Source organism: Cygnus olor, chromosome 8 (assembly GCF_009769625.2).
Source record: "Cygnus olor isolate bCygOlo1 chromosome 8, bCygOlo1.pri.v2, whole genome shotgun sequence".
NCBI lineage: Eukaryota > Metazoa > Chordata > Aves > Anseriformes > Anatidae > Cygnus > Cygnus olor.
Window position 1 is genome coordinate 24,108,528 of NC_049176.1, and position 23,234 is coordinate 24,131,761.

At 45.1% G+C, this 23,234-nt stretch overlaps 1 long non-coding RNA gene across 3 annotated transcripts in view; it reads left to right on the plus strand.

Annotated features, from left to right (window-relative positions):
* LOC121074074 overlaps positions 1 to 16,643 on the plus strand; it is a 191,803-nt gene extending 175,160 nt beyond the window's left edge. For all 3 annotated transcript variants that reach the window (XR_005822090.1, XR_005822089.1, XR_005822091.1), the window contains exons 4-6: positions 5,162 to 5,260; positions 14,597 to 14,826; positions 15,205 to 16,643. This is a non-coding gene — a long non-coding RNA (uncharacterized LOC121074074). The remainder of the gene's footprint in view (positions 1 to 5,161; positions 5,261 to 14,596; positions 14,827 to 15,204) is intronic.
* The last annotated feature ends 6,591 nt before the right edge of the window (positions 16,644 to 23,234 follow it).

The window sequence follows — 23,234 nt, forward strand, 5'->3', positions numbered from 1 at the left end:
AATTAGCAAATAAAGATGTTGGTCATTAGCGAGCGACATCCAAGGCAGGCGCGCTCTCCCCGGGATGCTCGGAGCCGGGCTGCGGGGCCGAGGGCTGCATCCTGGCCGCCGGCACCTGGCGCGCAGCTGGAGCCGGAGCCCTCCTGCTTTGTAGTTTTCTTCCCTTCTTTCTCTCTCCTCTCCCCCTCCAATTATTTTTTTTTCCCCTTTCCGTACGGTTAGCGAAATCCTCGTCATCCCGGAGCTCCGCTCATCACCCCGACCCTCCCCACCGCACAGCCCTTCGCACTGCCTTTTGAGCAACGTGCCGAGTATTTTTTTCTTCCTTTCTCTTTTAGCATCTCTTATTTTCCCTCCTCCTTTCTACCTAGCAGCACCTTCTCACACCTTTTTAATTTTCCTATCCTTCCTCCACCTCTCCCCCCACCCCGCCCCGCCGCTGCCGGAGACGTTCGCGGGCTGGACCCCGAAAGATCTTTTACACAATCACATCGGCTGGCGCAAAATAATTTGCAGAAATGTCGAAAACCCTTTTTTCCCGAGTCAGCCAAAGCCACCGTTAATTTATTTTTTCTCGATTCATTTCTTTCACTGCGATCAAGGAGGGGCTTTGGATCGGGCTGGCTCCGCCGAGGGAGGCTGCCGGTTCCGTTCCGACGCGATTTTTCCTTTATTTTTGTTTCTGTTACATCTTTATTTTAATTTCGCTGCGGTGGTTTGTTTGCAGGCAGTCGCGCGTCCTCCTCTCGAGGACAAACGTGCGGAGAAGAGGAGGAGGAGGAGGAGGAGGAGGAGCAGCCCTCCCTGCCCCGGGGCAGCTGTGCCAGGGGCCGGGGGCGACGGCGCGGTGCGCCCCCCCCCACGCCCCGCCGTGCCCCGTGCTTTCCAAGCGGCATTTCTCCCGCTGAGCCCAGCCCGGCTCCGAAACCAAATCAGCGGGTTTATGTCCCCCAGGGTGGGTTTTCTTTGATAGATGGCTTCCCGGGGCTTGTGCTTCCTACCTCGTCCTGTTCCTTCCCCGGTAACTTACAAGCTTAGCGCCCAAACACACGGCTGTATCTGTGTATTTGTACATGACACACACGACAAATTCGTAATTTATTACACGATGCATTTGTCGTGGCGATGAAATACGCCTCGTGTGTACGAGGCACATTATATACGCACTACATGTCATTCGGAATTTTTCTATACCGTTCTACATACTGCAGAAAAAAATCGAAGTAAATGTACGTATATCCTCAATTTAAGTATAAATTTTATTACACGTACTTACATGAATTGTGTTCCTCAATGAGAACTTAGAGAATTAGAATTTGTAGCATTGCCATGTTTGTATACGATGCGCACAACTTAAGGTATTTTTAACAGCCTTAAGCCGTGTCTGGATGCATACGCACACGGTGTATGCACGCAGAGTGGGTAAAACATACTGCCGTCTGCGCGGGACTGTCCAGATTTACAGAAAAGAGCCCTAAATTCCTATGTATATCGATATTTGCACGTGTGTTTGTAGCTCCGAGCGACCCGCAGCGGCTGCAGGGATCCCCGAAGGGTGGGTGCGGACGCGCAGCGGGGGCGGCCGGGGGCGCTGCGGGGTGGCCGGGCACCGAAACGCGCATCCTCCTCCTCCTCCCCCTCCTCCTCTCCCGGCGCCCCCCCGCTCCCCGGGGCTCCCCGAGGAGGTGCCGTTGCCAGCCCCGCACCGAGCCCCGGTGGTGCCCCCCCGGCCCCCCGCTCCCGTGTCCCCCCGCCGGGGGAAGGATTTGGGGGCAGGGCGATGCGCGCTAAGCGAACGTTTTTGTAGGGAAGGGGGTCGGCTGCAAATCCGCAGCCCCTCGTAAAAAATCACGAAATCACCAGAAATCCGCGGACAAACCCCCCCCCCCCCCCCCCCCCCCCCCCCCCCCCCCGCTTTTCTTCTTGCCCAAGGATGTAAACGCGGAGCCGCTGGTTTACAGGGAATGCAGGCATTGCGGTGGGCACTTGCCTTGGGCAACAGGTTTGTTGGGCGGGAGGGGGGAGAAAAAAAATTTCTATTTTTTCCAGCCCGGGCAGGCAGGCTGCCGGCTGGGTGGGGAGCAAAAAGCTGCTCCTGCCGGGACCCGGCTGCTTTCTGGTCTCAGGCACTCCCGTTTCGCTTTTGCTTGCCCACCTGGGGAAAAAACAAACAAACAAACAAACAAAAACAACAACGTGTCTCTCCACTCCGGCACTGCCTGAGGCAGAGGAGAGCCAAATCCTCTCGCGGGTTTTGTTTTAACCCACTGATGAAATTCAGAAAATTGGAAGCTGCATGCAGCCGGGGGACCAAGGCAGAAAATTGCATCACCCATCTCCTTCTGCAGCCTGGGAAAATGGTCCTGAGCCGGCAGTAGGGCAGAGCCACTGCCTGCTGCAGTGCCAGCAGCAGCGGACCAGTCTTCTTCATGTACAAATTTACACAATATGTACGAATATGCCACACAAGATGTAATATATATAAAAGAAACAATGCACAGCATAAAACATGCACCATATTCCATATAAGACTGAAACTGCAATAGTGCAGGAATATAGGAATGTGTGCGACATCACGAGATACTGTGTCTTGTAGGTAAAGCTCATATTACAAGCTATTAGTTAGGCTGTTCGGTGATCTTAACATCATTCATAGTCAATTAACCCTTGGGACTAAATTATCCCACCCTCCTGCTGCCTGAGGTTTTATCTACATAATCTTTCAGCCCCAATACATCAGCTGTCTCTGGGGCTGAGGCACGGGAAAATGCTGTGTCCTGTCCCTAATTTATATATGTGTGTGTACTCACAATATACATTGACTATTCCTTTGCAAAGCTGTATTGTGTGTGTATGTAGTCACTATATATGTATACAGATACTATTTCTCTGTAAAACTGTAGAATTTGGAGGTTGGGAAGGGTTTTTTTGTTGTTGTTGTGGGGGATGTGCATGATTTTGAAATGAATCCAAAAACCCAGGAAAGAAAGGAAAATCGTTCTGGAGGGGAGCTGCAGCTGAGCCTGAGGAAAACCGGCTTGCTGGTTGTACTTCTGGGCTATGAGTTTTACCTGTTCTAGGACTGGGCAAAAAGCTGGAGGCTTCATTCTGCAGCTTCTTTAGTGAACCAGTGCACATGGAGGAGAAATCTATGGGAGCTAAGCCAGAGAAGAGAAGAGCTAGCGTGTCTTTTGGTATGTTGCTAAAGCGACTGTGATCTGAAGCCAGGGATGCACATTACAGTTGTCCTTAGGAGCTCAGTTTTCTCTGTTGTAGTCATTCTGGGCTGTAGAAAGGAAACGTCTCTTAACAAACATAATGGGTTGCTGCTTTAGAGAACTGTATTTTCCCTTGGTCTCTGATACCTCTTCCTATATGATATTGGAGAAATCACTTAAGTTTTCAAGAGAGTAGTAGTGCTAAGGGCATATGGGTCTGCATGTGCGTGTCTGTAAGTCACAGACAAACACCCACACGGATCCCACAGCTGTCAATAGGAAACACATGCACATCCACAGCAAATCAGTTTATGTTTTGGGGAGGATATCTATGTATAAGATACAGGAAAAAATAGAGTATGGGTAGACAGAGACACAGCAACTGATCACAGCTTTAAAAAAAATAATAATTTAAGAAGTCAGTAAGGGAGATATTTTACGAAGGCTAATCTATGCAAATTGACAGAAAAAAATCTATTCGAGTTCATGGCGTATCAAGCTGTAAAAAAATGTGGAGTGGAATTTATTCTCTGCATTAGTTACATGCTATAATCTTCCGATTTCAAGCTCTGTAATTATTTGGTCACTAAAGAGTTCTGTTTATTGCTTGGCCATGACTTAAAGGTTACATTACGATCTCTGATGCTGGCAGCTTATAGTTCTCTTCTGATCACTGGTAATAGCTTGTACTTCAAAAAAAAAATCCACAAATTATTTCTTCTATTTTTTTTTTTCTTTTCTGCCTTCTCCTCTAAATTTAAAAACAGATTTCCAGCTTTTGTGGTTAGTTTGTACCAAAAGTGACTCATACTCATCAGACTGGACCTATTAATTTACTTGAATTGTTGTTTTTGAAAGGAAAGAAAAAAAGTTTCTTTAAAGTACCATCAAGCATGTTGTTATTTTTTTTTCCCTCTCTCGTGAAATGAGGCATATTTATTTCCCCTTGTGAACCCTGTCCAAAATAATCAAAAACAAACTGGTGAGGGAGAGGGAAGGGAACCAGACAGTTTGCCAACCTTTGAATCGGAGTTGAAACTCTTAAAAGAAGGTTTGCGATGGGCTTTGTGCAGCACCTTGCTGTAGGTTCACAAACTTTTCAAGTTATTTTCTGCCATGTGGTGATCCCCCAGGGGGCTACGGTTCAGCTACATGCTGTAAAGTATTCAATGCTTATCTGTCTGATGGGCTCAGGAATAAGGAGTTTGTAATAAAAACACTTGTTAGATTACTACTTTCCAGTCATTTAAGGACTTGAAGAGTAGGATCATTTATCCTCCAAACTGTTGTCATCTAAGTGTTTGGAGATCTCCTATTTGCCAAATGCAGACCCTGGTCTCTGCTCTGAAGTGATTTCTATCTGCTTCTGCTTTCTACCACAATATAGTGGAGAAGCCCTGCTGCCTTGGGCTTGAGCTTGCTAGGGAAATATGCACACAACTATTCTGTATTCATTTTGGCACTAGAAGCATGGTCCATCAGGTCTCGTGTCATGGCTCTATCCAACAATATTCATCACTGCTATGGGCCAGTGAAAACCACAAAAATGTCCTCAGGGGCTGTGCCTTTTCCTAGGGCAGTGCCTCTTCCCCCAGCTGGAGTTTGGCTCCTGTCTCCCTCCGGTCCTAGAAGTGCTGCTGAGCCTTCTCTGGCATCGAGGTGCCACCAGCCAATCCCATAGATGGCTGCTAATCCCAGGGAAATGCCCTGTACCTCCACCCTGGCTGCTTAAACCCAGTCTCTACAGGTTTATTCCGTAAACCACAGTTAAGGAGTGTGGCCAGATAAAGCAGCAGCTACTCACACAGCTGTTAGCTGAGCAGAGCCATGGGGAAGCCAATAATGTGTTCGTGAGGTCCGGACTTTGGGGTTTTGCCGCTGGGAAGTGGGTTTTATTTCTGCATCTGGAACACAGCTTCCCTCAACCTTTTCTTCCTCTGCAGGTATCTCCCCTCCCAGAAGTGCAGGCAGCCAATGCACGGTCTCGGCACCAGCAGTCCCTTGTTCTGCATCGAAGTTTTCCTTGTAACAAACTGCAAAGGGTGAGTGTGCATCCTGGATCAGGACATCCCCGGCTTAAAACCTTCTCAAACTTCCAGCAGAGTCACAACAAAGCATCCCACTGACTTCAGTGAAAGGATGGGACTGGTTCCCGGGAGACTCAGCGATCCTGCATTGCACCGGGGGTTCTGGGTGGGATTTGAATCGATTGCTCAAATTAGAAAGCTGCCTGGAGTGAGCTGGTTTCACTCCCACCCCATCCCAATTTTAGATTTTCATCTACAATTTATAATCACAATCTATTTGACAAGCTGGGGTTCTGAATTCAAGCTCTGCTGCCAAAGAGCCATGGATGGAAATAACCAAATAACTGTATGTACCTCCTGCACAACGTAGCGTGCAAACAGAGCACAAACACCCCAAATCTGTTGTTCTGTCTTTGATTTTGATTGACTTAGAAGAACCGTTAAGAATAATAATGAGAAGCTGATGACATCGCGGCCTGAGGAATGCACCACTGCTAGAGAACAGATGGTGCAAAGACATTTTTTGGAAACTTCTTTTAAAATGAACTTGGCACCTGGGCCTTTCTTAGGATAAATGCTCTAACTTGGAGCAACCACAGCGCTTGGCGGTTGGGATCCATTGAAAACCAGCGATTTTGCTACAGAGGAATGCATTTCTAGGAAGATACAGAACATTTCATGGGATTCAGATTTCTTTCTGTGTGATAAGTACTATTTCTTCTTTCAGGCTTGAGAGTGCTCATCTCTTTACCTGCATTATAATTGGAAGGAAATTAACAATTCATTTTTGCAGCTCTAAAACTGATGTGACTCCAGGAACCAATTGACCAGGCTTTAAAGTAAATAAGTAATTATGAAGATAAGGGATCATTAGTTTGACTTTCTGCTCTCTATTTTATCAGGCTTTATCTTTTTACTTCACAGTTCTGCAAGCTTTTCAAGAGGAAGTTAAATCAATCTGTAGTAAACTTAATCCTGTCGATACTACAGTGGCTCTTCTTGATATTAATTCATTAGCTTCTTATAAATAGTCATAGCCCCTTAGATGATTTTAGGTTGAAACAGCTGATATTATTATCGCTGTGTTGAACACGACTAGCTATGCTAGACAAAAATATCTCATGAAGAAAAGCATCTGACCTTGGCCTGAAGACTTTCAACGATGGAGTCCACCCTATCCTTTGATTGATGACTCCATGTTAAAAAAAAATCTATGTTTTATCGCTTATTCAAATTTGTCTGGCATTTACTTCCAAACATCAAATCTCGGTAGGCATTTCTCAGCTAGATTAAAGACCCATTCTGTACCTGGTATTTTCTTTTTCCAGTTGTACTTGGACATCCTAGTGAAGTCACCTCTTAATCTTCTTTGCGATAGACTAATCAGATTGAGCTGCATAAGTCTCTTACTAGAAGGCTTTTTTTTTTTTTTTTTTTTTTTTTACAGCCCTCAAATCATATGGATTTCCATACCACTTGACATCAGTGGAGATTTATGCTAGCTTGGAATTTGGTTGTATATTTCAATTACTGTGAACATTTTGTGGCCTGGGGTGGAACGCGCCTAAGAGCATGACAGATTATTTGTAACATGCGTATCTGTTAAACTTGGTTTAGCAATCAAATAGGGTAAAATTCAGCTGCATGCAGATGATCAGTAGAAAACCTTTGTCCCATTAAACTCCTTTTTCATGGGTTTACGTTCATCTTAAGTGCAATTGAGGCCATGGGAGCAAAGATAAACATCAGCCATTGAGACAGATGCTTAACTTACGCACCTCATTTTTCATGGCTTTGGTGGAGTTGTGTTGATTTACACCAGCTGAAGACCCTGGCCCATGGTAAACAGCACAAGTGGATAAAATGGAGTCCAATCATTAGATCCTGAGTCAATATGGCAAGGGGACGTAGTTATACTAGAGCAATGATGCAGGAACTTCTGAGAATCCTAATTGCTATAGGGTTTCTGAGGGGGAATCTGGCCTGCTATTTTGGTCATTACCTCTAGTAGGTATTTTTCCTCTTAAAATTGACACAAAGACAGAAGTGAGTGAAATTGAAATGTTCAGCTGATGGAAGTTGTTTGGATCCTATCCAAATGTTCTCCTTTGGTTAGAGAAGCAATACAGCAAGGTTCTGAGCAGCCATGGGACTCAGTGGTGTGTGTCAGTGCCCTTTGCAGTCTTGGTTTTCCATATATGTGCATTTTCACACAAATGTCAGGGTACATTTTTGTGCATGTAGGCTTGCATAAGTAAATGCAGCAGAAATCATGACCATTTATGTTCAAATATGCATTGTAAATATGTACATTAAATACAGGAATGTGTGCAATTATTTTACACAGAGGGCTAGATAAGACTGATGCTATGGATAGGAACGTGCGTGTGTATAAAGCTGATGTCTGGTTGTGTATGCCAGCATGATCAAGAGAATGTGAATAGAAGTGTGTGTGTTTATGTATGCATATGTGTAACTGGTGTGGGGAAAGACCACTGGGAAATAAATGATACGAAACGTCTGTACATTCCAGAGAAATGTTCGGATCTTTGAGGTTAAGGGATATGCTCTAGTCACAAAAATAAACACACTGGTGTAGCATGCCACTGATATGTGGATAAGCTCACTAAGGACGGGTAAAGTTTCAGTTTTCACCTCCATCTGATGGTAAGCAAGCTGCTTCCCTCACTGCCTCTTTTGACAGTTCAAAGTAAAATGACATTTAAAATAAGAGGTTAAAGAGCAAAGGAAAACAGAGTTTTTCTGCTTGAACTGGGGGAAATTTGATAAACCAGTCTTCCACAGATGCCAGTGATTTCAAAAGGCTCCATTTCCTTTTGATAAGGCTCTGAGAGAGTAATTCAGAATGGGATCTGTTAGCCAGAGCTCTTAGCTGCTAAAATGTCAGATCAGAGGCCGAACTTTCCCAAAACTAATAGTTATTGCAACGTATAGCTGATTGTGTCAAGCCCTTTACAAAATCTTTGCACCACCATTTCCATCCTGCCTTTAAACTTGCACTTGATTTGCAAGAATTGTCAGAGATTGTTCATTATGGAAGACTTGAAGAGGGGCTCATGCTTTAAAGATTGACCTACTTTTTCCAACCATTTGTATTCTAACAAAAAGTATTACCTCCCCTTGCAAACGTTGCCTTGCTTGTATTCCTAGACCATGATGGCTGCACCAAGAGTCCATTGGGAAGAATATGAAGCATAGAAACACCCAGAAATGTGAAGGGTAGAAATTCTGACCTTTCCATATTGACTGCACTGGAAGTTCAGCTCCTAGAAAACTGCCTGCCATTTATCAAGTTTCTGTTGATAAATGTGGTTAATCAGTGGTAGCAAGATGCAATAATCCTGTTCAGATAGAAGTAACGCGTTTCATCAGTGGCTATAATTGCAATAATAGGAACAACTATAGATTATTAAATATAATGTTAAATATGTAGCAGTGAGCTCAGTGTGAGCAGAGCTTACATTTCCAGATCAGCAGAGGCCAAACTCTGCTCACTATGCAGCTGCATCATGGCTTAAAATCTGCCTTTCCAGATAACTTAGAAACCTGGCAGCAGCTGGGAACAGATTATAGTCCTAGTTAAGTCACGAAGCCAAGTTTTAAAGCTGAATCAAAATAATTTGGACTCTTTTCCTTGACCGCGAGACGTTTCGGCCAGGGCTTGGAGGCTATCTATCTGTTTTGCTTTGGTGGCCACCTACTTACTTTGAAACCTGGAGATAAAAATCCTCTTTTAGTGATAACTGTAACTCCACGATGCTTGGGGAAAGTGGAGGCAGAAATAAGACCCAGTAGAACTCTCATGTATTGTTGGTAGGAATTACTGGGTGTATATGAATTTCTCTGTGATATTCCAACATTCAACTAGTGGATGTAGTTGCCAAAAGATGTCTAACATAAATTTTTGGACATAACTTTTCGCACACAGGAGCATTAGGACTGTAGACCTCCCTGCATAGTCAGTCTTATGGGGAATCACAGTGAAAGAACCCTCATTCATTGATCTTCTTTTGGTCTCTAGAAAAAAGAGGATAGCAGTGGGAATTTGAACAGAATACGATTAAGTTAATGTTTTTCTGGTTCAGCTGCCTGAACCTTCTCTGTAGTTTTGGGGAAGGAGGAAAACTGAGCTTTCTCCTGCTGTGAGGCTGACTGAGTGCAAGTCACTGTTTGGTCAGGGTAAAAAGGAGTGGCAGGTTACATTACCATATGCTTTTGTGCACTTTCCCCAGGTTCAGAGGGTGATAATGGGGTTGTCAGAACACCAGTGAGTTGCTCTGAGTGACAGATCAGTTATGGTATGCCTGAAAGGCCACAAGAACCGAACCTTTGACTGGGGTGGTCTGTCTCACTCCACTGGGAGGCAGTGGAAGAGCAGATACACCGATCCTTCCTCTGCCAGGAACCTTTGGGTGCTCCAAAAGTGGCTGAAAAACGTAACTAATCTGAATGTGTGTGAAAAGGAGGAGATTACAGCCAGGACACCCAAAATGCTCTCAGAGAAGAGTTAACCAAACTCATAGGTATAAACCCAACACACTGAAAAAATAAATGAATAAATAAATAAATTGATCTTTAACTAATATGACCTGCCAAATCGTTAATACAACTGTGCTTATTTACATCAGCTGAGAATTTGTATGGACAGTGTGGAGTAAGACATATGCAGACTACATAACCATGTACCCTATAGATGTGTATGTGTGTGAATAGTATAGGGAGATGGAGGATAGAAATGGGTATCTAGTTAAACAAAAATGCATAAATACATCTTTCAGAAACAGACTATAATGTGACATACTCAAGATTCCCGTTACGAGTGCGGTGCAGAGCAAACCCCTGATTTCCATTCAGGTTTTTGCAATCACTGCTATCTTAACTCCAAGCCTTGTTAAATCAACCTCAGCTGAACTGTGGTACAATGTTACAGTGCAGATCTTGCTGCTCCCCTGTGGGAAGCTAACTTGGACTCAGGAGCCACCATTTAACCTTGGAGTCTCTGAATCAACAAGGCAGTTTCTGCAGAGACACCTGGCAGCATGCGCATTTTATGCTTTAACATGGCTGGTAAATCCTGGGTGGTTAAGTAAACTTAACCTTCATTTATGAAACTTGCGAACCAAAGGGTAAAATGTGCCTTGTGCAAGTAATTACGTAAAGGTCTTAGAGACTGGAGTTATCACTTAAAGACGCCGGGCATTGCTAATGAGTTGACTGAGAATTGATCTCTCTGTAATTTAGTTATTTATATGCAGTTCCTGTTTTCCATGCTCAGCTATAGGTCAAGCCCACTTTGAACTGCTCAGAGACCCCCAAGTTTGTCAAGCAAAGTCCCAAAGCCGTGGCACAATGATATTTTAGAAAGGTAAATATTGTCCTGAGGGGCTTTAAAAAGGAGGCAAAGCTGTTTGCTTTCTAGCTGGTTCTTTAAACCAGACAACTGCTTCCTGTTACTAAGGGGTCTCTCAGCAACGTGACTTTGCTTCTGTTAAACAGAAAAGAGCTTCAGGAAAAATGTCAGTACCACCTTCCAGGTATTTCCATATCCCAGCGAGATGGGAAGGAACAGCCTTGGGTTTCTGAATAGCAGGCTGCTTGCATTATTCTGCAAAAGATGTAGGATGGGGTATAATGGATCCTGGAAACAATATAAACACTCAGACTGCTAAACGTTACCCTCAGGGCTCGTTCCGTGCCAAATGGTTGTGAGCAATGTTCAAAAAAACCTGTTGGCTCTCGTATATACCCATGTCCGGGCATATATCACACACATCACTGGTGTGTGTTAGCACGTGTCTGTAGGCTCAGGTGAGGACTTGTTGGTGTTGCTGCTGAGAAGTTTGTGTGGACGGGCTCTCACCCTCACGAGGGCATCTCATGGGGGGTGAAGGGTGATGTTGCAGCCTGTAAAGCTACATTTTGGCTGCCTGAGCTGGCACCAGCTGGTTCTGTGCTCCCTGCCCTTCCACGAACCCTGCAGTCATGATGGATCTGGGTACCCCTGAGGGCACACACCCACTCTGCCCCTGTCTGCAGATTTCAGCTGTGTGCTCGTAAGACAGAGCAGAAGTGAATTTGAACACACCTGGGCCCAGGTAGCCAGCATCCCCCAGGAGAACAGCTGAGTTGAGGTTTTCCAGCCCAGTGTTGTCAGGAAGCCTGTGATGCTCATGCCTAAATGTGGCTTTTGGGAGCTGCGTTACAGACCGGCCGTGGCCAAAATAAAGCCAGCAGTGCAGGTGGGCAGCCTGGAAATAAAAGGGCTGAGCATGCTTCAGGTGCTTCTTCATCTGACAAGGCAGACGTCTGTGGAGGGCTTTCTTCCTCCTCTCAGGCTGGTGTTACTGAAATGATTGGCACTTGCGGGTGAGAAGCTGTCTGTAGATAGCTGAGGGTGTAAGAGACTGGCTACAAGGGTGTGAAATTTGCTTTGTAAACAGTGATGACTTGCAAGAACAGGGCATTGCTGTGAGCTGGCAGCTGCTGAAAATAGGGCTGAAATTACCCTCCTCTAACTCATTTTCATAGCTGCTGTGTTGTTTTATGACTCATTGGTGCAGATGAACCATTTCAAAACAGTCTTGCTTGGCTTACAGCTTCCTCTCTATTTCTTTTTTTCTTTTCAGAATACTTTGGGCTTGTAGCCAAGTATTCTGCATAGCCCATTGTCCTCTCTCGTGTCTCCTTACTTGTGGTTGAGAGACTGCAGGTCCCTGGGGCAGCTGAGTCTCCCAACCTAGCAAGCCATGAGATTTCTTCGGCTTTAACATCTACAGCCTCTGTGTAAGGAGTTAAATCAGGCTCTGCCACACTCCTCTCGACCACCTTATTGCAATCCTGTGTCTGCCAGCACCCTTGGGGCAGCAGAGGAAGGGTGCTGTGAAGGTGGCACGAAGCTTGCTACCAGGGCTCTGCTCATGACAGCAGCAGGAATCTTGCACCAAGACCTCTTGTGGCCCACGGATGCTGCCACAGAGCACCTCTGTTAGATAGCTGTCATCTTTTAGGCTGTCTTTTGCTCCAAGAGCACTTCAGGCACTCGGGATGGCCACAGACCATTTCTATCATCCTGTCTCCTCCCTAGATAGATTTGAGGGATGACTATTGGGCATGTCAGCTTGGTCCTGCTGGTGAAAAGAGAGGGAGACTCCTGAAGCCTGGAGGAAATCCACAGGAGAACCTTACACAGGTATCTCTCTTTCTGCCTCTCCTCACCAGTCCTAAATATCTGGGACCTCACCTAAAGATCTGTTTCAAGGGGCAGTTCCCAAACAAGTGGCACCATCTCTTCAAGGAAAACCTTCCCACCCTTTGAACCTTAATATACCTCTCTTCCTCTTTGCACCCAGCAGGCTCCAGACGTCTCCCCTACATCTCCCCTCAGCGATCCAAGCCCTTTCCTCCATCCCCAGCAGCGTCTCCAGTTGCTTCAGTCGGAGCTTTGCGGGGCGGCCGCTGTGCAGGGAGGAAGGCAGCCTTCGCCATCTAGTGAGCATCGCACACCATCACCGGCAGCTGCGCCTGAAGGAAGGGCTGATCCATTTCTCCCACGAAAACCCCTTTTTTTCTCATTTCTGAAAGAACATACTAACATGCCAAGCTGAAATCTATACAGTACTCTCCTACCCACCATCATTAACATCTTTCTGACAAGCTTGTATATACAGCAAATTGATCTTACCCAGAATTTAAGCACTTAACATCCTGGAAGGACCACTGCTGCTAAAGATGTTTTCTCCCCTGCTCTGCTTGGGATTGCAGGCAGAGCCCTGGCAGCACCAAGGGAATGGAGATGTGGATCAGTGTGACGTGGTAGTTTAGCTAAAAATGTAATATGAAATAAGCAGGTGGACTGTGGCAGTATTAAGAATGGAAACAAAGATTTTTTTTTTTTTTTTTCTGGGATGCTCACACATGTATAGGGTCCAAATCCCTGTCACAATTTAAGAAGTGTCTGATAAATGAATGCTGCTTTAGAGGGTTTCTAAAGGTTACCTGACATCTGCCAAGAGACACTAATGGGCAGGAAACAGGGCAGGAGTGGGGGGCTATTGATAGACCTGTTCCTGCCTTCCTGTCTGGTTTTCTACTGCATGTCCCCTATTTTTAGCCTGGTTTCCAAAGGAAACAGGGGGGTGCGTGATTGCTCTGCCCACATCTGTCTATCAGTCCCTGCCTAATCACTCAGGCAAGTTTCAGCCAGGTTTGTGCGTGGAGCAGCCTTCTATCAGACTCCTTTGTGTCACCTAGAAATAAATAGCCAGGGGAGAGGGAAGGACCCCAGCTCAGTGCCCTGGATGAAGGGAGGGTTGTTGCATGAGCCCAGCATTTTATCAAGCTCTGGTGAAGCCACACGTACGTGGGTTTCAGGAAATGGGGTTTCATAAATTCATCTCTGAAGTATTATCATTGTTAATCAGTGTACTAAATTTAATACATAAAACATTTGATATGACATTGTATTATTAATTTAACTGTGACAGCATCTTAACAGCACTTGGTTAAGGAAGAAATCTAGTGTGCCAGGTACAAACGTATAACAAACATGCAGATGATCCCAGCCCCTCCAGACTCTCTCCAGGACCATTGGATGCCTGATTGCACTGATTTTGCTGTGGCAGCTGAGGAGATGATTCATGCCAGGGTCTGCACGAGCTCAGTGTCTGTGCCCTGAGGCCCTGCTCCTGGGCAAGGTGGGCAGCTTGGTGTCTCTACAGGCATCACAAGTCACAGGCACCGTACTGGTTTATGATGCTGTCAAATTCCAGAGCTCAAAGCTATTTTAAGAGTCTTATTTTAGGAAAATAGGAAGAGATTGTCTTTGTTGTTAAATCTGAGGTACATCATGAATTAGAGCTTTGAGAAGCTAGAGAAGAGCTCAGTTCATTGGGGGGGTGATAATACGAGACTGACCCATCCATCTGTATCTCTGTGTCTCTGAGACCCTTCAGAATGAGCTGTTGCAACACAGAAGTCATATGTTGGGCTTAACCCTCCAACTGCTGTAAAACATCTTTTAAGTGTGTTGCTGTGACCCTTTCCTGCATTTATCTTGTGCATTTCAGAGATCAGGGGAGAGGTCAAGGGTTATCTTGAAGGTTAGGAGATGTGCCCACCACCAAGAGGCATTCCTGAACAGTGTCAATATTTGGTCTTACACAGAAAATATGAGCAGGAGATAAGAGGATGCTGAGACACATCCGCTGGGAAGGGAGGTGCTGCGCATCCGAAGAGGAGGATGAAGGTGGGGTCACTGGGGCAGAGGACTGCCCATAGTCCATGTCACAATGGTGGCACCACTCTGCAGCTCGCCCATGTTTCTCTTTCCAGGTCACATGCAGATGGAAAAGCCTCATCACACCTTAAAGGAAGCAACAAGCAGCTTGGCCAAGGTCAAAGAACACAACCTTCTTCAAACCTAGAGTCCTGAGCCTCAAACCCAAGTGCATCTCACTGCCTCCCAGGTTACAAATGGAGAGCCCATGTATCCAGCTGAAAAATGCAGTGTTTTCTGGAGTGCAGCGAGGCAGCTGGTTGCCCATGTACCCCACAGAGCAGAGGTATGTGATGGCTTGATGCCTAATGGGTGCTATATTTAGTAGACACTATGGGATGAGGGCTCAGTCCCCATGATATAAACAATCTCATGACTGTCGTGCTGGGAGCTGGAGGAGAGCTCAGAGGCCATAGAATATAACATGCCAGGGGCTGCTACAGAAGGGAGCATTAATACAGGGTTAAAATCCTGATAAATTTTAACTCAAGGGGAGAAATATCACTTGACTCTTCCCTTACCCCCAGCAGACTCAGCCTGATGCCTATTAAATACCTATTATGTAATTGCAGTATATGTTGCCGACTTAAATGCCTTCTGTTATCTGATTTACATGATTGGGCTATTCATTTTTCCCTTTTCCACCTGTTTCCTTGCGCTCCAGAGCACCAGTAAATAGCCTGCAAGCCTCACTGGAGGGATGGCTGCAGCCCATAGCAAAACAGCCCCGTGTCTGCTAGCAGCCTGAACGTGCTCAGTAGCCTGCAATGAAACCTGGGCTTGCAGAGCCCAACTCCTCCAGAAGCCAAAGTTCAACGTAATGGAAAACTTTGCTAAGGTGTGCTGACAAAGGAATCCTGTCCCCGCACCTTGGCTGTGCCTCAGGAGGCACTGAAGTCCAATGGGCAGTGGCACGGTCTCTCACACAAAGCAGCAAGGGGGCTGGAGAGCTCCTTTTACAGCCCAAACGGATGTTTCCCCAGGCTCATAAAATACACAGTTTAAGTAGTAGCTATATTTCTGAGGCTGGTCCCACACCTGCAACAACGTTGTAAATGGCGCTGGGATATATGGCTTTAAGACTCCTTGTAAAACGCAAGATCAACACAAGATTTACACAGTTTTATGGAATTGTTTTATAAGCTATTTTGACAATGAATCCTGCTATCAAAATCACCTCTGGTGCTAATCATGGAGGAAGCATTTAGCAGGAACCAACAAAGATTAGTTTAAACCCCTTTCCTACCGAGCCGTGGGCTGTGCAGTGCATCTCCCAAAGCCTGGGGCATGGCTCACACAGCAGCACGTGTGGGGCAGTGGGACCGGGCTTCAAACCTGGGGGTGGACACATTTTTGGGTGCCTCTCCGTGCTCTGGTGGGGACGAGGACTGAACAAGGACTGCAGGAGGTGAAGCCAGAGCTCTCCTGCCTCCTGTCCTCCCAAGACAGAGATGGAGCTGGACCTCCAGCAGGTCCTAACAGCCCAAGGGGACACAGCTGGGGCATGGCAAACCAGTGGTGGGACCTGAGCACTGCATCCCCCAGCACCCAACCCTCCGTGGTCCTTCTTGCCCATGACTGGGTCACACAGGAGAGGAAGGACTGCAGTGAGAGGATGAACCCTCCTGAAAGCCCGAATCAGCACTGTTGCCTTGCATTGCCACAGACTGCCCCACGCCAAGTGCTGGACACGCTGAGGGGACGTTTGTGGGTCAGGCTGGCCAGATGTCCCTGGCAAGGAAGCCACGGGCAGTGAGGCTTTCATTACATGCTGCCACAAGCCGCAGAGCAACCAGAGCCTCACCACTCGCAGCCGAGGGGTTAGCTCATCTCCTGGCTCCTCTGGGCAGCCCTCGGCTTCCTTCTTCTGAGAAACCAGGAGGAAGGCTCCAGAGGAATCGCCTCCTCCTCCTCCTGCTTGAACATGGCTCCCGAAGGTTCACCTGGTGGCTCTGAGTCCTGAGCACGAGGACGGTGAGCAGCTGCTCCCTTTCTGGCTTCTCCCAGCGTCTCAGGATTTTGCAGACTTTTGCCGTCCCTCACTGAGCTGTTTCTTTCCTACATACATAGAAGTCCCAGCTAAATAAACAGGAACATAATGTGTGACTGTCTCCAATTTTTCCATTATCTGAAGACACCTGGAGAGAATGGTGGGGTGCTGAATTACGTGCATGGTGTGTGGTTTGGCATCTTCTGCTCTCTTTGGCCCACTGTCACTAGTTACACTCAGGCCTTTCTTGTCCGCGCTGCACACAAGCGATGTTGGATGTACAAAATAACTTCTTTGCAGTATGGGATATGGCCACGAGATGTCTCTTCAAGCCATACGTGACTCCAGCCTGGTAAACTGGGCCCACATCCGATCGCAAGCTGTGCAGAAGCTCCTGGGGCCAACAGCTGGCACCAACCCTAGTAAACATCCCCTGCTGTAGTAAAGGGGATTGGAGAGCAAAGCTATATGTGCAAGGAGAGGTGACACCTTTTATCAGACCTGCAGGTATAGACTGGAAAGGAAAAAAACACACAAACCTAAACAGCTAACTTTTCAAACACTCAAGAGCTTTCTCACTCCAAAAATACAAGCCATTGCCTTCAAACTAAATCTCAGCTGAGAACAATGACTCTATCTTGGTTTTGTCAGGTATTCAGTCTTGGGAGAAAAGGCTGACTGATACCTGCAGAGAAGAGGTATCAAGGTAACAAGGAGGGAAGTGATAAGATTGTTGGCCAAAGAGAGAGAGAAAGAAACAGGAAAGGAGGGATGGATGGCTACCAGCTGTGAGGTAATGAAGAGTTTACTGCTGCTGGTTTTAGGGAAATATAACTGCCATAAAAACGAATGAGTCCGTGAGCTCTAATATATGGCAAATAGGGGAATTTAGCTTATCTTTTAACGGTATTTTTTAGGACTCTCTTGCAGGTCTGAACCAGAAATCTAGAGGTGGTGTGATTGTTTTGTGGAAAATGTCCTTCAATTGGCAACTGAGTGCATCAGATGGATAGTAATACCATGTAATGTTCAAATAATAGTTTCCAGCAGATTATCCTCAACATCATAAATTGGCAACAGCTTCTCAGCACAAAATTGACCCTGATCAAAAGCTTGCCTATTGTTCTGGACATTAGCAAATTACCATTTTCCAGCAGAGAAAGCGCTGGAGGTGATGCCAGGAAAAAATACTCATCAGCCAGTCTTTAGCTGGTTACCATCCCAACTCAGGACCAGAACCATTTCTGCAAATAAGTGGCAAAATGTTTGCTTGATCTGATAGCTGGAGCCCTTTGTCGGGAGCTCACAATGTGTGGGGAAAAAAAAGAGAAGAAAAGCTCGGGCTGCAATGCAGCTGGAATGAATGCTCTCCTTGCCTGCCGATCAGAGCAGATTACAGTTCACCTGCTGTGAACTAATCTCTCAGGGAGAGGGTCAGTTGTTTGGATAGTGTTGCTAATGGAAGGCAAAACCTTTCTGCACGCTCCCTCCTTCAGTGCTCGGTCTGTTTAGGAGATGAGTCAGTCCTGGGTTATTCATCAACTTAGTTAGGAGCTATCCGCCCAAGTTCACAAGCACCTCTAAAGCGCTGCACAATTACAGGAAATTATACCTCAGAGCCGATGGTAAAACACAGCCATCTTCTCACTTTTCTGACAGTAGAGTGTCACATCTGTGGCCTGCATTATTTCATTGCGTTGGAGAAAATACGCGGGAAGAATTTATTCCTTACCTTTGAGGGTCTCAGCCCCTCTGATGCTGGGGGATACCTTCCTGGGAAGGGGATGAGCCGGTGCTGTGGGAAGCCTTTCTGAGGACTGCACCAGGCCCTTGGTACAAATCAGAGCAGTGCCATGGTAGAAATCCTTTGCAGCCTGCCTTGCCCGCGGGGGTGCAGTGGGACAAGTCTCAGCAGCAGAACTCAGCCCCACACCAGCAGACAGCATGGGGATGGTCCCCCTGTGGGTCTGCTGCATGTCTACCCCCTTTCCCCAGGTCCCTTATCCTAGCCCTGAGCTCTTCACCCCAGAGGACTGCCTGGGCCAGTACTGTTTGCTCGTCTCATCCACAAAGACTCCCTGTGTCAGGGCAGGAGGCTCTCTCCACACCCCATCGCTCCCCCGATCCATCTCCAAGCCATACTCCGGACTCTCCGTGAGGGCCAGATCCTCACATCCATCTTTGCTTTGATCTGTTGGAGATTCAGCAGCGGGATCTGCCCCATAGGTCTGTTGCTTTTTAGGAAGAATTCTCTGAGGGTAACTTGTCTGCACACGGGGAAGTATCATTTTGTCAGACTCATATTCATATGTCACTTGCACACACTTGGAGCAAAGTCAATAAATGCACACGAATGTCAGAGACTTGAATTTTTGTCTCAGAGACAGACCTGTTTAGAGAGTGATTTATTACCTCACTTTAACGCACATAGTCCAAAGCAAATGGTAATTTAAAGTCTGCTGTGTGTTCTTTGTAACTGCTTAGTAGATGGTTTGTACCACCATATTTTAGTGAGAGATGTTTGGAAAAGGAGTATTTTGTTCAATGATGACTTGCAAGAAATAGTTAAAATGACAAAAATGCTGAAAAGAAAAAAAAAAATCCCTACCGTTCCTTTTAGCTCTGATATTTTTATTTTTTATTTTATTTTATTTTATTTTATTTTATTTTATTTTATTTTATTTTATTTTATTTTATTTTTATTTTATTTTATTTTATTTTATTTTAATTTAATTTTATTTTATTTTATTTTATTTTATTTTATTTATTATTTTTTATTTATTTATTTTTTTTTTTTAGTGCTGGACTCCACAACACCAGTGTTAGTAGAGCCTCCCGAGGGAGTGATTTTCCAGTATTACGTCCACTCATCCACTCACTTTTAACTGCCCAGCTTTTAATGTTCAAGGTGCCCCTCTACAGCAGCCTCCACCCTTGTTAGCCTCACAGTCACAACCAGGCTCAAAAATCAGATCTCCAGATGCTTTTACCATGTCCCCGTGCACTCTGACCTACAGAAGCTTGCAGATATTTGTTTGTGGACCTGTTTTTATTAGACAAGGTACAGTTCTAGAAGAATGAGCCTTTTCCCAACAAAACCAGCCTGTCAGGGGGATTTTGATGATGTTGTTATTGTCTTTTCTTTCCAAATGACCAAAAATGTATTTTCAATTCAAAATCCTTTCACTGGGAATTTTATGACCATGGGTAATAATAGTTCTTTTAGGGATGTATGGAAAATGAATGTTTTGTTCTTATACAGCAATTGAGGGAGATCTGCATTTTGTTGCCTTCTGTTTAATCTAGCTTTTACTTCTTGGGACACACAGCTACAGTGAAAAATAGATATTTGGCTATCAGAGTCCTTATGGTTAATAAGAAGTGTTTTAGTGCTTGCAAGACAATCATCAATTTTATCTCCTGTTTCCATAATTTGCCTTTGACTGAATAGCTTAATTTTGCATGTAAATCTGTTCTGCTGGGAGTACAAGAAAACATCTTCTGTAAATCTTTGCTATGAGGAGAGACAATTGCAATTTTTTTCATTAATATTATTCGTTACTTTTGTAATAGTGCAAGACATGGATGAGGTACTGACCAACCACACAGAGATCTGAAAGCAAAAAAGAAGAGGCAAAAAAAATGGAGGAGTCAGTGTTATGTTTCTATATAACAGGGAAATGAAGGCACAAAAGTCCCAGGTCCTGCACTGTCTGTGATACAGTTGGAAATCTGGAATGAAACCTGTATCATCTTTGCAAGGCTGGTGGTTAAAAGACAGTGTGTTATTTTTCTCTTCAGTGTGCCCAGATTTTTAATTTTCACTTGTGTGCCATCCCTTTTTTACCCTTCAAAATGCTTGCCATTCTTCAGGTTGTCACAGAGATACAATAACATTCAAAAATCAGAACAAGTAGCAAGTGTTTGCTCTCTCTCTGCACTGTTTTTAGAGAAAATGTAGTCATTGCAGTAGTGTAATATTATTTTCTAGTTCAGGTACCACTGTCCCCGGAGTCACACTTTCAAGTGTCTGAAGCTGTTTGCTGCTGTGGGTGCTCTGTCAGCATCTTTATGCTAATAACAAGCTAACCACGCTGAGATCCCCAACCCACAAAATCAGGATGAGACTGATCCTGACAGCCGTGAGCCCGGCAGGTGTCTCTGAGGTGGCCTCAGTGGGGCTTGGGACCAAATCACTGGAGCACAATGCAGAATTAAGGGCTGCTGTACTAGTCATCAGCAATTATTACTGCAATAAAACTAGACAAATCTTCAAACAACGCTAAACCCTGCTTTTGTCAGCAGCAACCAAAATCTCTGATTTCTGTAACTGTCTGTAGATGGCACTGTGGCAGTAGGAGTTTTACAAGGAGAAATGTGAAGGAAACAGGCCAGGCGTGAGGAGGCTGCTGGCTCCTGCCCTCTGCTATGGTTTTCCTGGGCTGGGAGGGAAAGAAATTACACCGTTTTTTTGAGTGCTCCACAGTCAATCAAGACAAGTCAACTCGTTTTTTCTCGTGTGTTAAAACTATCTTTATGATCTGGAGGAGAGTCGTTTCTTAGAGCATTTCTAAGTGCAGGTGGTGCCCTGCTTCAGAGGTGGGAGTAGAGCAGAGAGAGCTGTTTCACCTCCATCATCCTTTACAAAATTTTTCAGAGACTTTTCCCCACAGGCAAGGATTCTTTTTGTATACCTCCCACCTCACATCAGGTTTTCAGGTATTATTCTTCTGCTAGTATCACGTGCTTTTCTGTTGCTTTTCAACTTAAACCATTGGGAGTGTGGAGTTATCGCTGAAGCCTGAATTCCCTCACATTAAAAATTGGCTTTGTTATGGTCTCTGGTGGAAAAAAAATATTCTTTGAGACAAAAAGACTGGTGGCAAATCATGCTAACGACGTATTTAAAACCTAAGAGAGACAATACTTAAAAAGCTAACAATAAGAAGATGACAGAGTAACAGGGAGTGTACAAACAGGAGGGTGATATTGCATTTTCAGTTTATGTATTGTTTTATGAAATTGCAGCATCTATCAGAAAATCACTTGTTCTCTTGCCAGAGCAATGCTAATGTTCTGTGAGCTCAAGCTCGCTTCAATGTCCTGCTTTTTAAATGCTGTTTGACTTTCATTAGTTAGGCTCAAGGGATATTTTCTCCCAGAACAATGAATTGTTTTACTTCTTTCCTATTTTAATTATTATTATTTTAGAGGAATCTTAATTTATGGCTGTTAACATCAGCACTGGGTTAAGCAAGAAGCTGAAGCACATGCCCGTCTTTGGTCAGAAGAGTCTCCCATGACTAGTGAAGCAAAGAGCAGGAACGTTTCTTTATAGGGACCAATAATGGAAGATATGAACCCAGTGAGCTTCCTGGACTATTCTTTCCACAAAATTCTTGATTTTAGATCCAAGAAGGTATTTTCTTTCCATAGTGAAACATGCAGTCTTGCAGCTTCCCTTTTCAGATGCATTACTTGAATGTCCTGAGGAGAAGGCAACTCTCCTTCACTCATCTCAGTGGTGTTGCACCTGCAATGGTTGCCCCATCAGTGGGGTGATTCTTCTGCTGCAGTGGGGAGAGCTGGGAAACAGTGCCTGCCTTTCAGCAAAATGTGAGGAGACACGAACCGTGTGTCATACAGAAATTAATTGTGCCTTCCTGCTGATGGCCGTCTGAAACTGCATGCACACTGTGAGCATGCAGCAGGTTCAGGCCGCAAGATATAATAATAATAATAATAATAATTATTGTTGTTATTAAATAAGTGCAGTGCTATAAGGCAATCTGTTTTTCACTTCCATTGAGCAGTTCCTATCTGGGATATAAGCAGAATGTTTTGGTGATCAATACATTAGGGGGCCTTTCCATTAAGTGATAAGTGAAACCAAAGGAGGAAATTATGCTTTGTACTAAAATCCATTTAGCTATTAGATCACAGTATCACAAGCATAAAAGGAGGGTTATTTTAGCTTTCAGCTGGCCAGAAAATGCCAGTTGGAAAACAACAGGAGGCTCCCTTTCACAATGTAAGAGCCCTTTCTTCCCTGGATGAAGGGAGCGTTTCTGACTGTGGCCTCCTGCTGTTGTATGTGTTTCATTTTTCTCTCTGGACTAAAACGCTCCTGTAAAAAAGGTGGAAACCAAATCTAATTCCACAGAGATAAGTGAGGACTTTCACTGTATAGGTGCAGCATTTATATGGAATAAATTTTGAGTGCTTAATTTGTTGCTTTTGCTGTAACTTAAAGCAAATTTGTTTCGACAGCTATGCCCCATCTTTACACAGAGCACGCAGTTTATAGGGAAAATTAATATCACACCAATCCCTGATAGCCAAAAAGATAAATAACATGCAACAGGTTATGGGGCAGATCACATCTGGGTCTGACCTCCAGTCCTAGTGCTAGACCTGAGCACGTGGGGATGCGGACACTGACAGCCGCTGTCTGAGAGCTGCAGCAGGTCCCTCTATTACAGCGCAAGTGAAAAACAGGAGATGTACAGGCTAAAGGTTCTCTGCGGGGCAGCACGCTGGAGATTCAAGCTCACCAAGGCTGGCTATCCATGTACTTTGCTGTCTCCATCAGCTTCATCCCCTACCAAGGATCCACGCAGCTCGGCAGCCCATCTCCTGCGCACAGCCTTGGCCACTTGCACCAAAAGTGTCCCAGTTCCCTCGTGCTGGAATTAGGCTTGAGG